Here is a 10,762-nt window from a genome sequence, read left to right on the forward strand (position 1 = left end):
TGACCCCTTAAAAAAAGGCAAACTGTGTTAAAAAAATTTTTTTTGAAAAGTCGCCATATTCCGACAGCCGTAACTTTTTTATACGTGCGTGTACGGGGATGTATAGGGCGTCTTTTTTTGCGGGACCGGGTGTACTTTGTAGTTCTACCATTTTCGGGAAATGTTATTGTTTTGATCACTTTTTATTCAAATTTTTATCAGAATCAAAACAGTGAAAAAACGGCGGTTTGGCACTTTTGACCATTTTTCCCGCTACGGCGTTTACCGAACAGGAAAAATATTTGTATAGCTTTGTAGAGCGGGCGATTTCGGACGCAGGGATACCTATTATGTATGTGTTTCACAGTTTTTAACTACTTTTATATGTGTTCTAGGGAAAGAGGGGTGATTTGAATTTTTAATCCTTTTTATTTGTTTTTATATTTTTTTTACTTTTTTTAAACTTTTTTTTTTGCATTTATTAGACCTCCTAGGGGTATTGACATGGGTGGGCGGTGTAGCGGATTGTCAGAGCGGTGGGGGTTGGCAAACATGGCTGCACCGGAGCGTTAAAGAGAGCCTCCTGGAGTATCGGTAAGGTGAGGGGCAAAGTGGTAAAGTATATGTATATGAGATTGTGTGGGGTTAGGGGCGAGGCTGTAGAGGGCAATATGAATTTTGTGGCTTGCTATGGTCCAAAGTGTGTGAGATTGCAGAGATGGTGGTGTGAATTTGGGTTTTGTGGGGGTCCTGCCACAAACGTATGTGCACTATTGTGACGAAAAGTAGCCTATTGCGCAATCGGGTGTATTAACGATGTTTGTGGAAACTTTCAGCCAAATCGGTCGAGCGGATTTTGCGTGATTGAGGAACAAACATCCAAACACACAAACATCCAAACTCACAAACTCACATTTATAATATTAATAGGATTTACTCTACTGCTGCTGCTGCCTGCTATTCCTAAGCATCCATCACATTATTGCATACTGTACTAACAGTCATGTTGCCACAGTAACCATCACTTACACAACCTCATGAAACATGTCCTGCAGCCTGGTAATCCCAGAAGTTAGGCTCCGTTCTCATGGAGTAACGCGCCGCTCAGTTAGACACGTATACACGTGTCAGAGTGAGGCGCTTCAAAACAGATCCCATTGATTTCAATGGGTGCCGGCTTACGCGCGCTACACATTGAAATGAATGGGAGGCTTTCTTACACGCGTAAGCCAGTACCCATTGAAATCAATGGGATCTGTTTTGAAGCGCCGCAATCTGACACGTCTATACGTGTCTAGATGAGCGGCGTGTTACTCCGTGAGAACGGAGCCTAAGGTCTCCTATTTTTTTTTAAATAAAAAAAAGCTTTTTTTTCTATATTTACATCATTTTAAAGGGATTCTGTCATTAAATTCCCTTTTATTAACTAAGTACACGTAGGAATAGCCTTAAGAAAGGCTATTCTTCTCTTACCTTTATTATTCTGATCCGCGCTGCTGTGATTGAGAAATATCTTCTTTCTACCTTATGTAAATAAGTTTTGAAACAACACAGAGGGCGTACCCCTGCACTCAAACAGCACAGTGGCTGAACACTTGTGGCCAACAGGAGAGGCCACAGGAAAATTGCCGACAGACATGCGCAGTCTGCGTTTTTTGGGTGAAGACGCGACAGTGATGCCCCCTGTGTTGTCTGAGAACTCATTTACATGTGGAAGAAATAAGAAATTTCTCAGGAATGGCAGCACGGATCAGAATAATAAAGGTAAGAGAAGAATAGACTTTCACTTTACTTTTTTTTTTTAAAATTTAATAGCACAAATTGTTACCAAAAAACCTTTTCTGTCTTAGGCTCCACCTTGCGGAAACACAGCTTTTTTTGTTGCACATTGTGTTGCATTGTTTTGAGCCAAAGCCAGAAGTGGATTGGGCAGAAGGGAGAGGTATAAGTACTTTATATATATAGCTCCCATTCCTTTTGAAGCCATTCTTCGTTTTGGCAAAAAAAAAATGCAAAAAAATCTGCAACAAAAAAAAAAAAAAAAAACCTGTGAAACATGGAGCCTTAAGGGTAAAATATTTTTTCCTCTCTGTTATGGTGTCATCGGGAGTGGGGCTAGAACCTGTAATAAGGACGTGTTACTTACATATTATTTATGTATTTTTAAAATTATTTTTACTTTTTTCTTTTTTTTTACTTTTCTATTATTATTATTATTTTTTTACATTGAGCATTGGTTATGACATAAGATCATAATAGACCTTTGGGGACATCTGATCACATTTTTTTTTGGTTAGGGAGGCTGATTTCCTCTGTACCTAGGACTGGTACATTTAGACCCAGTTGCAGGAGTTAGGCCGGGTTCAGACGGAGTATTTTGGACCAGAATTTGATGTGGAGGCCGCCTCAGGTTTCCGGTCCAAAAGACAGGTAGCCGAGACTGGATGCATCGGCATCCAGTCGCAGCACTCCGATCCAGATTAGGCCCAAATGTATGGGCCTAGTCGGAAGGAGGGAGTGTCTTCAGGCGGATTTGTGAAGTGAATCTGCCTGAAGAATAAGCATGTCACTTTTTTTTTCCGGGAGCTAGCTCCCATTGATTTCTATGAGAGCAGTTTTTTTGGTCAGGATTTTGAGGCGAATTCGGCCTCAAAATCCTGACCAAAACACCCCGTGTGAACTCAGCCTTATACAGCCGCTTGCACATTACAATAGAGCTTGATCTGGGTTCTGTAGCACCCAGCAGCTCTAACAGACTCTGATATTGGCTGATCACGTGACCACCGGTTCAGAGGGAAGCTGCATCATGGCTTCTCCCTGCCTTCTCTAGGGAAGCTCCGGCTGTAGTCACAGCCATCTCCCCATACGTACCGGTATGTCCTATTTTTTCAATATGACTGACGTGGATACAAAAAAACAAGATCAAAAAGGCTAGGAAAAGGCTAATCTGTGAAGTATTTTGTTAAAACGCATAAAAGTAAGTGACAGGGCAGTGTATGGTTAAACTAGTAGTTTGTATCCACTGCTTACCACCCGTTTTCCCATATTATTTCACAGTCTCTTTGACATAACTTCGGCCGTGTTAGCCTTACAGAGCTAAAAATTGGCTACATAGGTTCCTAGGAACCCTGACAGTGTCATGCACTATTTTTTAAGGCAAGTTAAGCTGTAGCTCATGGTAAACTTATTGAAGACGAAACCAGGGTCAACTCCAGATTTGTTTGCTAGAGTGTAAGCTGTAAGCTTTGCCCATTGCAATACAATGAGCACTCACATCTGCATTGATGGATGCGCTCATAGCGGAATCTTAGTGTGCTCCCTAAGGCATTCAGGGTATGCCCATCTCTAGCTATAAGCGTGCTTCTTGGGCCCTATTTATGTTATGTGCTTGGTTCTAGTGCTATGTTTGTGTGATGAACTTAATTCTGGTACTATATTTATCAATGCGATTAGTTTTTGGACCATATTTATCTTAGTCTTGGTTCACATCTGCGTTCAGTATTCTGTTCGGGAGTCTGCTTGGGGACACCCTAAACGGAATACTGAATGCATTAAACAGTGGTTAGCTATGAAAGCATACAGACCCCATAGACTATAATGGGGTCCATGTGTTTTCCGTGCGGTGTCCACTGGAATCATGCGGAGAGAAAAGTGCCGCACTATAAACTCATCGGCCCCATTATAGTCTATGGGGTCCGTGTGGTTTTTAGCTTACCGCTTTTTAATGCATTCGGTTTGCCGGGTCTCCAAGCAGACTTCCTGAACAGGATACCGAAAGCAGATGTGAACCAGGCCTTAAAGTGGTTATGCCACGAAGAATATTTATCTTCTATCCATGGCTGTGGTGTTGTAGTCATGGCGTTGTAGTTGGGGCCAATTTTTTTGGACTAAGAAGAAAAATTACAGATTCCGGCTTCAAAATAAAATGAGAATTTGTTTTTAATTACAATACACAATAATCGGTATAATGAATTTGTTTTTCCATTTCTATTTCCATAGGAATTCAATCACTAGCTTTTTAATGAATTAGGGATTAGAGGAGCGTTGCTGCTCTGTGGCAGTAAACTCACCACTGAAACTCTTCCCTGCAACATGGAATATGGTCATATGACCAATGGATGTAATGTCACAGCCTTAGAGGAGGAAGCAGAGCTCAATATCACAGTCCCAGGCAACCCCTTTTAGGTCTACTCTTATTAAAAAAGATTGACCAAGTCTTGCACTTTCATATTGTAGTCTCTGACATACAAGCCCTACATGCGCCTCCTGATATTGGCCCATCTCAGGTATCAGTTATTAGGTCTGCACAACAACAAGAATATAGTGACATTGCACTTAAACATCTACAGTATAAAGTCACAGATAATGGGTTCTTTACTTTTCATGCTTACTAAGGCATCACTAGAGGGAAACAATTTCTCCCAAATATGGTAGCCCTTAATGTCATCCAAGATGGCACTTGGAAAAGTTGCCAGTAGGTATATCCTAATGATAAAGCAGGCTTTCAACCATGCCAGTAGAACTGGACAATTTTGCTTAAAAATAAAATGTCAATTTTTTCCACCTTATGAGGAATGTTCAATTTTAATCATTTTTTTTTCTTAAAGAAGCTAAAAATTTTCAGTGAGTTGGCACAGTGAGAAGGAGTAAGATATATTTCATGCAGGTTTCATTGTCCTATCACTTAACTACTAACTAGAGTGAAGAAACTGATCTTAGCAAGTGACCAGAGATAGAGCCCTGCATGATTGAATCAGACTCCAGGGCTGGGCTAACATCAATTTCACAATCTTGATATAAAGAAAAAGAAAGAATGCTCTGTTAGGGCTTGCAATCTACAAGAGAGGGGGATGGAGACAATAGGTAGGGTTACTGTATGTTGCAAACTTTGCTGAAAGTTGGGTTTTCAGATTGCTTTTGAAGGTTTCCAATGAGGCAATGGGGTCCAAAGTATGGTAGAGGCAAAAGAGACATCTTACAGATGATTGTGAGAAGAGCAGATAAGAGAAGATTAAAAAGGAGGTTTTGAAAACATCAGAGATCACATGCGGAGAGGTATCAGGTAATTAGGTCAAAGATGAATGGAAGGGCAAGTTGTGGTCCTCATTTATATGTCATTAATACTGTGAATTACATTCTTCGAGCCACTTGGATAGACTTACCAATGAGTAACCTTTATAACATGAATAGACAAACCAAAAGAAGAAAACCTTAAAAATGAACTTTACCAAATGTAAGTTGCAAATAATATAACATTTGTAAGAATATTTTAAAAATATGTCACTGATTCTAATCTCTATTTCTTCTGTGTATAGGGAATGATTTGCTTTTTCTGTATTTGCAGGAAAAGTGATTTCTGCACATTGGATGATGCTTTTATATCTTACTTATTGATCCTTCTAACAGTCTTAGGGTGCATTCACACTGAGTAAACGCTAGCTTATTCTGAACGTAAAACACGTTCAGAATAAGCGGCGTCTAAAGCAGCTCCATTCATTTCTATGGGAGCGGGGATACGAGCGCTCCCCATAGAAATGAATGGGCTGCTTCTTTCACTCCGTGCAGTCCCATTGAAGTGAATGGGGAGTGCCGGCGTGTACGCTCCGGCATGAGCAGAGCTTGCCGTATACGCCGGCACTCCCCATTCACTTCAATGGGACTGCACGGAGTGAAAGAAGCAGCCCATTCATTTCTATGGGGAGCGCTCGTATCCCCGCTCCCATAGAAATGAATGGAGCTGCTTTAGACGCCGCTTATTCTGAACGTGTTTTACGTTCAGAATAAGCTAGCGTTTACTCAGTGTGAATGCACCCTTAGGGTGCATGCACACTGAGTAACGCCGGGCGTGTATGAGAGCCGTACACGCCGGCGTTACAGCAGGGCTGCCGAACACTTCCCATTCACTTCAATGGGAGCGCTCGTAAACGCCGCTGTTACGAGCGCTCCCATTGAAGTGAATGGGAAGTGTTCGGCAGTCTGCCGTAATGCCGGCGTGTACGGCTCTCATACACGCCCGGCGTTACGTAGTGTGCATGCACCCTTAGGGTGCATTCACACTGAGTAAACGCTAGCTTATTCTGAACGTAAAACACGTTCAGAATAAGCGGCTTCTAAAGCAGCTCCATTCATTTCTATGGGAGCGGGGATACGAGCGCTCCCCATAGAAATGAATGGGCTGCTTCTTTCACTCCGTGCAGTCCCATTGAAGTGAATGGGGAGTGACGGCGTGTACGCTCCGGCATGAGCAGAGCTTGCCGTATACGCCGGCACTCCCCATTCACTTCAATGGGACTGCACGGAGTGAAAGAAGCAGCCCATTCATTTCTATGGGGAGCGCTCGTATCCCCGCTCCCATAGAAATGAATGGAGCTGCTTTAGACGCCGCTTATTCTGAACGTGTTTTACGTTCAGAATAAGCTAGCGTTTACTCAGTGTGAATTCACCCTTACACTGTGTATAGTCTGACAGGGATAAGGCCAGACAGGAGTTTATGTGCCTGCACATAATCTTTTGATACGATTAACAATGCCACTTTAAGTCTTGTCCTCATGAGAACTGAATAGTGTTGTTTAAGATTTGTTCATTACCCAGATGCTGTTTTATGTGAAAAATATGGAACTAATTTTTGAATCTTTTCACCCAATCACAGTTGTTGGATGGTAATTCAATAAAAAAAGGTTTATGATTTTATACATTTGTAGATTAATTGTGAAAAGTATAAATTGATAAAAAAAGGAAACTTTTCTTTAACTAAATCAAAGCCCTAGATTTACACAGTGACTTTGGCCACAATACATTTAACATAACCAAATATTACTGTTCTTCCCTGCCACCCCTGAACTAATGTAAACCTGTTATAATGAACTTTGGGGGAGTCCTAGGTTTTATGGTAGTAGTTATACACAGATTGCTGCCATATTATTTATTACAGACAGTACATTGTAGCAGCTGCCCTTTCTATAAATAGTGCTGTCTCTGCAGCTGAATGTTTCAGTGGTATGAAGGCATGTGTTACGTGTTATTTGTGAGTGTCTTTTCTCAGTTTAACAAATTAAGCATTTAGAAGGGAGATGATGGAAGAACTGCCAAACACCCACCTTGTAGAGAATGCCATCCACGACGAATACAATAGACAAAACACAATGAAGTGTACCTGTCAGCTGGTTTTGAAATAGACATTAATAGCACAGCTTACAGCAGTCTAAGTGGACTGTAAAGCTACCGACACATACCACTGCCAGCTGGGATCGCCCACCGTTATTTTTATTATTTATGATGCTATTAATCTATTTCACTTGTAAGAGCCAACATATTCTGCAGGACTCGACACTGATGTGGAGCCATATACAATGAACACATATAACAAGCACCACTAATTTGCCAGCCATGAAAGAAATATTTATCATTTATAATTAATAAATCAATTAGTAGAAATTACTATCAGCCATGACATATAGTAACTTCATCACATTCCAGTGCAAGTGTACAGTTAACAGACCTTAGTACTCGCCATATTTGTATGGTGTATTGTATATATGGTTATACTGCATAAGTGCCATTGAGTCCTTGGATAACTGGTCCTGTATTATGTCCAAATGAATGGTACAAACATCATGTCATAAATTTAGTGTTACATATTGCATATATATAGTGCATGTAGAGCCCACCTAATAAAAGGCATTGCTGTTGCTCCAAAGAGCTCTATTACATATTGACAAGGAGGCAATATCTTGATTACTGAAACATTGACAAACATTCGCAATGTACTTTTCTCATTCAAGGGACTCAAAGCGCAGGGACCATTATGGAGTAGAGAAGTTAGTGACTGCCACACATTTTGTTTTTGTGGGAAGCCAATTTACCTATCAATATATTTTTGGAATGTGATAGGAAACCGAAGTAATCCCACACAAAGGGAGAGGATACAAACTCCTTGCAGATGTTGCCCTTGAACTCAGGACCCCAGTGCTGCAAAGCAATAATGCTATCCACTGAACTACTATCATCAGAAATGGAAAAACACATTTGAATTCAGGTTACCATAGCCCATCTACCTGCGGGTTCAGCTGGTATATTGGGTTCTAGTGACAAATTTCCTTTAAATCATACACTGTCCAGGTACATTCTGGCCGATACAGTTCCTTGAGTGCCATCATCCAGGTAATATCATGCACTGTTCACATAACATACAAACAGTACTCATATACTGTGTCCTCATAAAAACAAAAAGAATCCAGACAGTGCCACAGTGAGCTAACATGAAGGCATTACATTATGCACATAGACACATCATTGGAAACTCATGCACATTCAGCGTGTCCCACTCGCACACCACCTCCTCACCATGCCCTCTCTCTGTAGGTGTCTCCGAAGGCTCCGTCCTAGGACCCCTCCTGTTCTCCATCTACACCCTTGGCCTGGGCCAACTCATAGAATATCATGGTTTTCAATACCATTGCTATGCCGATGACACCCAAATCTACATCTCTGGACCAGAATTGAGTTCAAGCTACTAACATTAACATACAAAGCCATCCACAACCTGGCCCCTCCATATATCTCTGACCTAATCTCCTGCTACCTGCCCACACGTAACCTCAGATCCTCCAAAGACTTCCTACTCCACTCTGCTCTCATCCGCTCCTCACAAAACCGTCTCCAAGATTTCTCCCGTGCATCCCCCATACTCTGGAACTCCTTACCACGACACATAAGACTGACCCCCACAATCACAAGCTTCAAGAAGGCCCTGAAGACTCACCTATTCAGGAAGGCCTACAACCTCCAATAACACTATCACTGCACTGACATCTAAACAGTCTCCCCCCTTTCCTTCTGTCTCTGCCCCCCTTCCCTCATAGATTGTGTGATTATGCCGCCTGCGCTGAGATGCAGAGGTCTAAACCAGCGCAGGAGAGGGGCCGCTCGGGTTGTTTTAAGAGCGTCCCCTCTCCTGCGCTAGTTTATGAGAAAAAAGTAATAAAAAAATTGCCGCAGCTGCCGTCCCCTCTGGAGTACCGCCTGAGGCCATCGCCTCACCTCGCCCCATTAGAGGTGTGGCGCTGGCTACGGTGCACAAGTAAACACCAAGGCAGTTTCTTTGCACTCTAGGGAACTAAGTTTGTATATGGAAACACTTTGAGTAAGGAGCAGAAACTACAGACTACATTATCCACATAGCATTGTACTTTGCCCATATTAAACAATATAGTACCCACATGGCATAATATGCACTTTCATTCTTGACCTACATATTAACAGGCTGCCACTGAGTGGCCCCAAAGAGTCAACTAGTGCTCTGTGTGCTACATTTTTCCAGTGTTGGTAGTGCCTAAAGTATCACATTTCCCCCATTACTGAGCCATCCAGGTTCACCATTAGTGCTAGCGGTACTGCTGTATGGGCCTAGATGCAAATGTAATAAAAAGTCCCATTAGACTTGTGTAGAATTGTGAATCCTGGTTTCAACCCTTTCCAGGTTAGGGAGCGTTCATACTACCATCGGTGTCCGACAGGTAGTGTCCGCTCCTAGTGTCCACTTAAAATCTGGCACGGACATTAGGAGCGGACACTAGCTGTGTCTGTGACACCTGTCATTCACTTAAATGGGCATCGGGTGCGTTCTTTTGCACTCCGTGCCTGTCCTTCCCTGTCCGCAAGTGAAGATGTCCGACTTCTCAAGCGGACAGAAAAACCCGACATGCAGGGTTATTCTGTCCGCTTGAGAAGTCGGACATCTTCACTTGCGGACAGGGAAGGACAGGCACGGAGTGCAAAAGAACGCACCCGATGCCCAATTAAGTGAATGACAGGTGTCACGGACACATCTAGTGTCCGCTCCTAGTGTCCGTGCCAGATGTTGAACGGACACTACATGTCGGACACCGACGGTAGTGTGAATGCCCCCTTACACTTTCACTCCTGTGTTACCCCTGGGTTTAATTCTGCCTGTATTCCTGGTTCTGATCATGACTCAAAAGGAGGTTCTAGTGTATATTTGAAACTGTAAACCACCAGCAGGTCTTCATGGACCAATGTTTAGTTTCCCAAATAATCCTATAATATTCTTAAACTAGTGTGCTCCATTACTCCATGACGTCTGTGCCAACATTGAAGAGGGCCAAAAACAGCAGGTAATGTGCCCAGAGCCCAGGAGAGGTAAGTAACACTAGTTTGTAACACTAGTTTTTACGTTTGTCACCTCCCTTTCGTCTTCAACTACTCTGGGGTCTGAAAAGACTCCAGAGTATAATAATAGTTTGTTAGTTTTCCACTGTGGGACATAATACTGTGTGAAGAAGCCACTATGGAACATTATATTGTGTGCAGGGGTCGCTATGGGACATAATACTGTGTGGAGGGGCTGCTTTGAGACATAATACTGTAGACAGAGGCTGCTGTTGGATATTATACTGTGTGGAGGGACTGCTATGGGACATTGTACTGTCTGAAGGTCACTTTGGGACATTATAGTTGTGTAAATGGGTGGGGGCCAAGAAAGGGGGTGCTCTGCCATGGGAAGCCCAAGTCATAAGTTTGCTGGAGGGGGCTAGTCTTTTAAGCCCCTGGCTACAAAGTGTATATATACACCACTTTACACAGCACAGACCAGTGGCAGTGACCTCCGGTGATCTCCCAGCTATGTAGACATAACAAACAGAACATGAGAAGACTCAGGGGCTGACCCAGTGAAAAGAGATGAAGCCCTTATCCCGAGTCACCAGTGTGATCTGCTGTCCTAACCTGCTCTAGGGACATAATACCTCCATGCACCTGCACTGAT

This window comes from Leptodactylus fuscus, chromosome 4, assembly GCF_031893055.1.
Source record: "Leptodactylus fuscus isolate aLepFus1 chromosome 4, aLepFus1.hap2, whole genome shotgun sequence".
Classification (NCBI taxonomy): Eukaryota; Metazoa; Chordata; class Amphibia; order Anura; family Leptodactylidae; genus Leptodactylus; species Leptodactylus fuscus.